This window comes from Arachis ipaensis, chromosome B02, assembly GCF_000816755.2.
Source record: "Arachis ipaensis cultivar K30076 chromosome B02, Araip1.1, whole genome shotgun sequence".
Taxonomy (NCBI): domain Eukaryota; kingdom Viridiplantae; phylum Streptophyta; class Magnoliopsida; order Fabales; family Fabaceae; genus Arachis; species Arachis ipaensis.
The window spans coordinates 77,839,623-77,849,503 of NC_029786.2; the positions used below are offsets into that span (position 1 = coordinate 77,839,623).

The 9,881-nt window shown below is 33.2% G+C and overlaps 1 pseudogene; it reads left to right on the forward strand.

The window, feature by feature from the left end:
- On the forward strand, positions 8-4,587 carry LOC107625485 (annotated as a pseudogene).

Sequence of the window (9,881 nt, forward strand, 5' to 3'; positions counted from 1 at the left end):
ATCTCTTCCTTTCTACCCGTTCGAGCATCTCTCTCAAACGCCCGAACGATTGCCACTTCTTTCTCCAGCGTCACTCTCATGTCTTCACTGCCGGCTGCTGCTATGTGTTCTCTCTCCATCTTCGCTGTTGCTATTTAATGTTTCTGGAGCAAGGCTGCGAACTTTGAGCTCCTCTCCTCTATTGCTGTGCTCTCTAGTCACCCAGTCTCTGTTGCTGCAGCTGTACTCTCTCTCGCCGCCGGTCAGCTCTCTCCACCAATGTTCTCTTCTAGTCTTCTGTGCCTCTCTCCATATCTTGATTTCTGATTAATTGATTACTTGATCTATGTCACTAAAAAAATTGATTATTTGATATATTAACAATATGGATTAATTCGACTTTTTTTTAAGTTCTTTGTTCATCGAGTTATTTTATTAGATTAGTTCCGGTTTTGCCTATTTATGAGAAGAAGATACAATGTGTGATTAAATTGATTAAATTCAACGGTAGCTCTTTAATCTTTCTGCCCTGTTCTGCCCAAATAGAACCTTAATTTGCTTGCTTGTGATTAAACCTTGTTACTAATAATTAACTAATTAACTTTCTGGAGCCTTAATTTAATTCGGTTTTACTTATCATTTGAGTGTAATTAAAAGATAAATGGAAGGTGGAAGGCCTTAGTTTGCTTCTGTTTCGGTTGCCATTTAGGTTCACTAACCCATCTTTGTTAAACACAATATATAAGTGCCATGCATATGATTGCTTGCAGTTCTTGATCTATCTTTGATCCTTTCTGGATCTTGGACATACTACATTTCAAATGCTTAGCAACATCTAATATGTGTGCTGTGTAAAAGGATTTGCTGCATTTTTACAGGCTATTTCCCTTGAAATTGCTTGCTTTTCTTTGATAAGCTGTTGTTCTAAATTTGGACCTTAATTACATAATTCAGAATTGTCATATATGAAGAAAATTGTCAAGTTGTATCCCAGTCTAGACCTAGTATGGTTGTGGCCTTAGAATAATGAGGTTTCATCCGGTTTAAGGCTGGGTTAGGTTCTCAAAAATTGACCTAGAGAATATTGAGGGCCATGTCTGTGCTAGAACAAATTGGTTTCATCCTACACATGTACACACACCCCTAGTAAGTGCATCAATCCACTTAAAGATAACAGATTATGTAAAATTGAAGTACCTCTAACACATTCATCTATGATGGTTGTTATTGCTATGCCTCTACTTTATTTCCAGCATTGCCTAACTTTCTTTTTGTTTGTTGGTTTTTTCTTCAGCTCGTCCAAAAATAATCATTAGACAAAATAAAAGTGGAAGTTTTCATGGGATGCGCAACTCTGTCCTATGGATTGTGCAACCTACACAGTTTTCAGTTTCTCTCCCCACCCATTCTCCAAGTTCAACTCTTTTCACGTAAACCACCTCGAAACCCCTCCAAAATTTTTGCCACAGTTAGTTCAGCTCAACAGAGGACAGGGACAACACCTAAAAGAGACCCTAGTGGTGAAAATCATTGCTCAGTGCCTCAAACAGAGAAGAACATTGAGATGGAACCGTCAAATGTGGGTAGCAAGCAGAGGCTTAAACAATATTCTTCCTTGTTGGGTAATTGTGCTTTGAGAGGAGCTTTGAATGAGGGAAAGCCAATTCATGATCACCAGATAAAAACGGGTGGACCCCGATTCTCATTTTTGGGTTTCACTCATTAACTTGTATGCAAAATGTGACTACTCCAGTTATGCATGCCAGGCGCTTGATGAAATGCCTGAACAAGATGTTGTGTCCTGGACTGCATTAATTCAGGGATTTGTAGCTCAGAGAAATGGCAGGCAGGGTGTTGATTTGTTTTGTGAGATGAGAAAGAAAGGGATCAGTCCGAATGAATTCACGGTTGCCACTTCTTTGAAAGCTTGTTCTATGTGCTGGGATATTAGTTTTGGGAAACAGGTTCATGCCGAAGTGATTAAGGAGGGTTTATTATCTGATGTTTTTATTGCATCTGCATTAGTTAATCTATATGCGAAATGTGGTGAAATCAATCTTGCTGATAAGGTGCTCTTTTGCATGCCTGAGCAGAATGAAGTATTGTGGAACGTGTTGATTAATTGTCATGCTCAAGTGGGTGATGGGAAAGGAGCATTTAGATTATTTTTTAAAATGATAAATTCAGAAGTAGAATTCAGTGAATTTACCTTGTCCAGTGTACTTAAGGGTTGCACAGATTCAGGACAATCAAGAGACGGCCAACTTGTGCATTGTTTGGCAATCAAAAGTGGTTTTGAAATAGACAAATTCATGTGTTCCAGTCTTATACACGTATATTCAAAGTGTGACATGGTAGATGATGCACTGAGACTTTTTTAGATGATCACAGACCATGATGTAGTTTCCTGGAGTGCAATGATCGCTTGCCTTGAAAAGCAAGGTCATAGCAGTGAAGCAATTAAGCTATTTTACTTGATGAGACATACAGGAGTTGAACCAAACCAATTTACCTTTTCAAGTGTTATTAGTGCTGCTGCTTAATCGGGTGACCTGCTTTATGGAGAAAGCATCCATGCTTGTATTTTCAAATTTGGGTTTGAATCAGATGTCTCTGTAAGTAATGCCCTTATCGGGATGCACATTAAAAATGGTTGTGTGGATGATGGTTATTGGGTGTTTGAGACAATGACATGGCCAGATCTTGTTTCTTGGAATACTCTATTGTCAGGATTTCAAGACTATGCTTACTCTGATCAGGATCAAATGTTTTCTGCCAGATGCTTGTCGAAGGATTTAGGCCAAATATGTATACATTTATTAGAATTTTAAGGTCTTGTTCTAATCTCTTAGACATAAACTTCGGAAAGCAAGTTCATGCTCAAATTCTGAAAAACAGGAAAGCCCTTTTGGACATGTATCTCAAATTTAGATATATGGAGGAATCATATATAGTTTTTGCCAAGTTGATCAATAGGGATGTCTTCACATGGACAGTAATGATCACTGGTTTTGCCCAAACTGAGAAAGAAGAGAAGGCTATCAAATTCTTAAATTCAATGCAGCAAGAAGGAGTAAGGCCCAATGAGTTCACTATTGCTGGCTGTTTAGGTGGTTGTTCCCGGATAACTGCTAGTGAAAGTGGAAGGCAACTTCACTCTATGGCACTTAAGAGTGGACTTCTTCCTGATATGTTTGTTTCTGGTGCACTTGTCGATATGTATGCAAAATGTGGCTGCATAGAAGATGCTGAGACTATTTTGAAGGAACTGGTTCGGCATGATAAAGTCCTATGGAACACTATACGTGGATTCTCTCTGCACGGTCAGGGTGATAAGGCCCTGGAGACCTTTCAGAAAATGAAAGATGAGGGCAACTTACCCGATGATGTTACCTTTATAGGTGTCCTTTTTGCATGCAGCCACATGGATCTTGTTGAAGAAGGGAAACAACACTTCAACTCCTTGAGCAATGTTTATGGCGTAACTCCTAGAGATGAGCATTATGTTTGTATGGTTGACATTCTCAGCCATGCAGGAAGATTTGCAGACGTTGAAAGTTTTGTCGAAGCGATGAAGCTCACGTCTAATGCATTGGTCTGGGAGAATGTTCTGGGCGCATGTGCAAAGCATAGGAATGTTAAATTTGGTGAAAGAGCAGCAAAAAAGGCTATTTGAGCTCAAATGCGAGACAGACTCTACTTACATATTACTTTCAAATATTTTTGCTAGCGAAGGCAGGTGGGCAGAGGCCAAAAGAATAAGGGTCTTGATGTCCAGCCATGGTGTTAAAAAGGAACCTGGTTGTTGCTGGGTAGAAATAAACAATAAAGTACATGTCTTTGTGTTGGATGGGGCACATCCTCACATCAGGGAAATCCATTTGAAATTGGAGGAGCTTGGTGAAAAGCTCAAATTGATTGGTTATGTACCACAAATCGAACATGTGCTTCATGATGTTCCATACACAGAAAGAAGAACATCTTAATCACCATAGTGAGAAGTTGGCTCTTGCCTTTGCCCTTATGAGCAATAGCCATGTGAAAACAATACGACTCTTCAAAAACCTGCGGATCTGTCGCAATTGCCATAATTTTATAAAGCATGTCTCAACGATCACAACTCAAGAAATAGTTATTCGCGACACTAACCAGTTCCACAGCTTCAAGGATGGATCGTGTTCCTGTCAGGATTATTGGTGATTTGGCTGAAAAAACTAACCTATTGAACTTGTTTTCATGTAATTCATTGTTTTGAAAAGAACTACTTGTGCTCATCCATATGCTGAGATGTGAGAAGATATCAAAATAACTCTGGCAAGGTAATGAATGAATTTGAGTACTTCTTTCATTCCTTGTTAATTTCAGCGACATTCATAGCTATGGGAGCATTTTAATCTCATTCATGCCAAACTCGCTTGAAAAAAGATTGAACATTAAATATTTATTATAATAGGCACCAAGCTAGCTCAATTTTTATTTGGTTCATAAATTTTTATAGAAGGTTTCTTTTTGGTGTAAACTTCTTTGAACGACACATTGAATCTGAGAGTAATTAGTGAGACTATAGGCTTAGGTCAGAGTCAATATTAAAATTGCAATTTCATTGTCTGAATAATACATTTAATTTATTTATAACATTTTTTCTTTTACTAATATAGTAGTAATATATAGAGTAAACACCCAACCTGGTTCCTGTCCATATTAAATTAGGACAACGCGATCTCTCACCAAAAAAATAACTCACACCGGTCCCTGTCTATGCATAAAATAACTCATCGCGCCCCCTTCCATGTATGTCCGTCCATGGACAGGGACTGGCGTGGGTTACTTTTTTTGTGAGGGATCGCGTTGTCCTAATTTAAAATGGACAGGGACCGGGTTGGGTATTTACTAAAAAAAATTTAATATTATAAAAAAAATTATATAAAGACTAGTTGACTAATTTTTAAAATTTTACTACAGTTGATATTTTAGAAATTATTTTTAGTACGTATAGAAATAAAAGTGATGTTTTGTCTAATATTGATATTTGACAATTGGATACGCAAGGGATGTTACTACAGCGTCATCAAAGATTCGTCCAAACATGGCACACATATAGTGTTCAACATGTATTTTATGTTTTAGTTATGACTTATGATCCACCTTATATATTAGACATGTTCCACCTACAGCAATATCCAAATTTTTTCAATAAAAGGCCAATTTTCAACAAAAATATCCAAATTTTTTCTTATAGAAAAAAATTAAGCCATGATATTCTTTCATTTTTAAATTAATTCTTATTCAATTTATTAAAATTAATATATTAGAAAAAATTCACCTAAATATATTAATTTTTCAATAAATTCAAAAAGTTAAAAGATTTTAATAATGTAGATATAGAACTTATTTTATACAATTATATTACCTTAACACAAAAAATTAATCACCATATAAAAATAAGTTTAATATTCATAAAAAAATACTTTCTTTGTTATGAAAAAATTAATTTTTTTATTATTGACAAATTTATTATTCTCTTATATCAGATTTTGTTTTCTTTGGAAAGTATAGAACCTAACTTTGCTTCGTGGCTGCTCGCCAGTGAAAAAATAAAAAAGTTAATAGGAAATTTCGAATATAATTAGTTCATTACTTAGAGTATAATAGATATTTTACCAATTATTTTTACTAAAATCTTTTCACATAGCCAACGTGAAACATCTTATGACTAAGGTAATATTCACTAATTTTATTGTGTATTATCAATTTTTTTACTTTTGTGTCATTCTTTTCCGTCAATCTTCTCTTATCTTTTATATCTTTAACACTTATGTTGCATTATTTATATTTATTACACAATGTGTCAATATAACAAATGATTCAATATTTTAATAAATATTTTTTCCATGTTATATCAATTATGACGTGCGAACACTTTTACTGATTTACTGTATCGGATGAATATCGAGAAGTATTATATTTAAAATATATTCAACATATAGAAGTGTCATATTTTTAACTAATTATATCTTAATAAAAAAAAATTTGCAATATTTTTTGACACTACTAATTTTAATTTTTTTTAGTAAACACCTAACCCGGTCTCTGTCCATTTTAAATTAGGACAACGCGATCCCTCACCAAAAAAGTAACCAACGCCGGTCCTGTCCATGGACGGAAATACATGGGAGGGAGCGCGATGAGTTATTTTATACATAGACAGGGACCGGCGTGGGTTACTTTTTTTGTGAGGGATCGCGTTGTTCTAATTTGATATGGATAGAGACCGGGTTGGGTGTTTACTCTAATATATAGTATCCATCTGTAATTCTTGTACTACCCAATACATCATCAAAAGGTCCTGTTATCTACAATCAGCAAAGAAAGGTGCTTTTATATCAATTATAATGTCTTAGTTGGTTTCTATGTATCCAGCATGCTAATATTGATGATCTACTGGAAAAAGTTCTCTAGAAGATAGAACTTCTGTGGAAAGCGGATGGAGTAGTGCTCCTCATTGGCAAATGGATCTTGCTGTTGTGTGCATCCTATTATTCAGGTTTGGCATCTAAACTAAATTTATTTGTGTTTTGAGGAATCAGATCATGCTTAGAGATCATTGTCCAGAAAAAATCCCATTTTATTAATTGTTTTTTAATTCAAATTTGCTGTGAGATTCGAGTCCCAAAGACTTGTTTGAGTGGACAAACGAACTAACTAATCGACTAGTTATCTTAATAAAGTATTTTTATAAAAAATTTTAAAGAATTTTTTTTCTTTATATTTATTTCTACTTCTATAAAATCTCTTTTAACGGTACAAACAAGCAAAAGAATGTTTCTCGAGGCATTTGATGAAGAATAGAAACTTTCACGACGCAAAGAAAATAAGAATATAAAGACTTTGACTAATGGTTAGGAGCCTAGGACTGAAGTACGTAATTATGTTCGTATCGCGAGTCAAGGTTGGTATATAGAAACATAGATTAAGACTTTCACGACCAGCAAAAAGAAGAATTATGACTTTGACCAATGGTAGGACTGAATTACGTAATTGTCTTTGTAGTTTGTATCGTGACTCGCGAGTCAAGGTTGGAATATAGAAACATAAATCAAAATTCACATATTTCACTAAAATGAAATGAGTAATTATCCAAATTAGTTCTTAATAATTTTAAAAATAGACATTATAGTCTTAAAAAAAATTAAAACATAGATTAATCTCTAAGATTTTATTCAAGTAGACAAACTAGTTAATTCTTTGACAGAGTAATTATTTAGATTAGTTTCTAAGGATTTTAAAAGTAGATATTTTAGTCCCAAAAAAATTAATACACATATTAATCCTTAATACTTTTTTCTATCAGATATAACAGTATCTGTCTATTTTACTTTTATTATATGTTTTATTATTATTAGCTTAGAATTGTGCATGTGAACCATAATACTAGCATATTAATACACTCTTTTCGTTAGAAACAAGTAAGGTGAATAATGATTTTTTTGAAATCCAAACTAAAATATTTTCTTTTAATACAAACATATTTTTTAAAATAGGACATCTTTTAATTATATTAAATAAAAAAATATCAAATGATTTCAATCTTGAATTTCTTGTAGAATAATCTCTAATAATAATTTATTTTACTTTTTTTAGACAGAGAATTGTTATGTCTGACGAAAAAAAATGTTGGGGATTGATCTGTGAATTAATTTTTCTTGGAGACTAAAATGTCTGCTTTTAAAATTCTTGGGGGCTGATCTGGGTAATTACTGCCAAAAAATGAACCGAGGACTGATTTATTTGTTAGAGTAAAACTTTGGGGATTGATCTGTGTATTAACTTTTGTTGGGGACTAAAATGTCCGCCTTTAAAATCCTTGGGGACTGATTTGGTAATTTCTCTAAATAGAATAAACTCCCAAAATGATACCCGATAATTTATATCACTGACAAAAAGAACTCCCAAAAATGCTGACGATAAATAAGGTTACGAAAGATTTGAAAATGCGACAAAAAGAACTATATATTAAATATATATTCTAAAAAAAAGACTTTAAAGATCAGGTTTTGATGCAAATTTTTGCAATCATTATTAGAAAAATAAGATATTTTTATCCTTAAAATTTGTTAATTTTATGTCAAGTGAATTATTTTTAAAAGTTTTTTTTATTGTGAATTACCATCTTTTTTTGAAAAATAAAAAGAAAAGTCTAGAGATCAAATTTCGTTCTGAATTTTTTATTGTACCTTCTAAATATTTATTCAAATGTTGGCACAAAAATTCAAATCAAATAGATAAACCGTTTGCTGAATACAAAAATTTTTTTGTCACTTACAAAAAGTATAATAATTATTAGTTATTTTTGTTGCATTTTCAAATCATTCAAAGGCTATTTTGTCAATAACATCTTTTAGAGACTTTTTTTGTCAGTGGTTGAATCTTTCGGGTACTAAATTGGTAGTTAACCTTTATATCATTTAATTCGCTATTCTGATCATGAATGAGGCGATGATTCTCAAATTGGGCCATGCAGAATCAAGTCCAAGTGAGGATGTGTCAGCATCAATTCCTTTAGAGGAGTTAGTTACAAATGATGGACACGTGGTAGTGGATCCGATTGATCAGGAACCAAAAAGGGGGCGTAAGAATGAGAGTTATTAATAAGCGGTTAGGAGGCTATGATTGATAGCACATAGTGGTATAATTCCTCTCTAACAAATTCAGTTTCCTTTCCCTGAATTTCAGCTACTAATCTTCTTTCTTCTTTCTGATCATTAGGTCTTTCAAACACTAGCAAAACCAAATGACTGATGCTTAATTTCTCTTGTCAATTCCTTCTACTATACTCTTTCCTTATTTTTTGTTAATTTTTACTATTTCTGCTGCTACACTATTATTACATTGGGTTAATTCCCTCTGATATTGTACCACTTCCTATTATACATATCAAATATATAACATTCATCTTTTCACCCTCATATTTGGTGCTTTCGTTTCGTCATGGTTGTTGCTAATAACACATGCATGAGGAGTTTGGAGGAAAACATTAAATGCTTGTTCAAGATGATTGAAGAGGTAACCAATGAAAATCGCGCTGAGCATGCCAGAGCTATTGGGGTGACTAATCTAAAATTTGATGCAATCCAATCCTCTCTGAACTAACTGATTCAGGATTGATCTCAGAATAGATCTCCATCACAGGAGCAAACCTATGTTTTGAGCTTAGGACACAACCCACCTTCTCATCTCGCACAATATCAGAGGGTAAATTTTGACTTACTGAAATTTGATGGCAAGAACAGTTTAGGATAGATTTTCTCATTGGATCAGTACTTTGATTTTTTCAAAGTGCCAGAGGAGGAAAGAATCGCAATTGCCACTATTCACATGTTGGCTATCGCTACCTAGTTCTAGATGTCGCAACATTATTTTTTATGCAAAAATTCTTTTTATATTATAAATACATACATAAGAATCTAATAAATAAATTTATTATTATTTTTATCCAAAAAATACAAAAATTATGGTACATTATTATTATACAATTAATAATAATTATTTTATTTTACTTTTTTTAGACGGAAGACTGTTATATCTGACGAAAAAAAATGTTGAGAACTGATCTATGTATTAATTTTTTTTAGAGACTAAAATGTCCACTTTTTAAATCCTTGAGGACTAATCTAAATAATTACTCAAATAAAATCTTATTTAAGCGTAATTTTTGTGGAGTTTATTATCTTGGTCGGTCTCATCAGTCATTCTTAAATCTTAAGTATATAGATGTTTTATTTTATTTCTGAAATTCTTCATCAAACTATAACGAAAGAAACGTATGTTAGGAAATTATTTGATTTCCTAACTTATTTGTGGGCAATACATATATTAATTATAATCACAAATTATGCTATTTC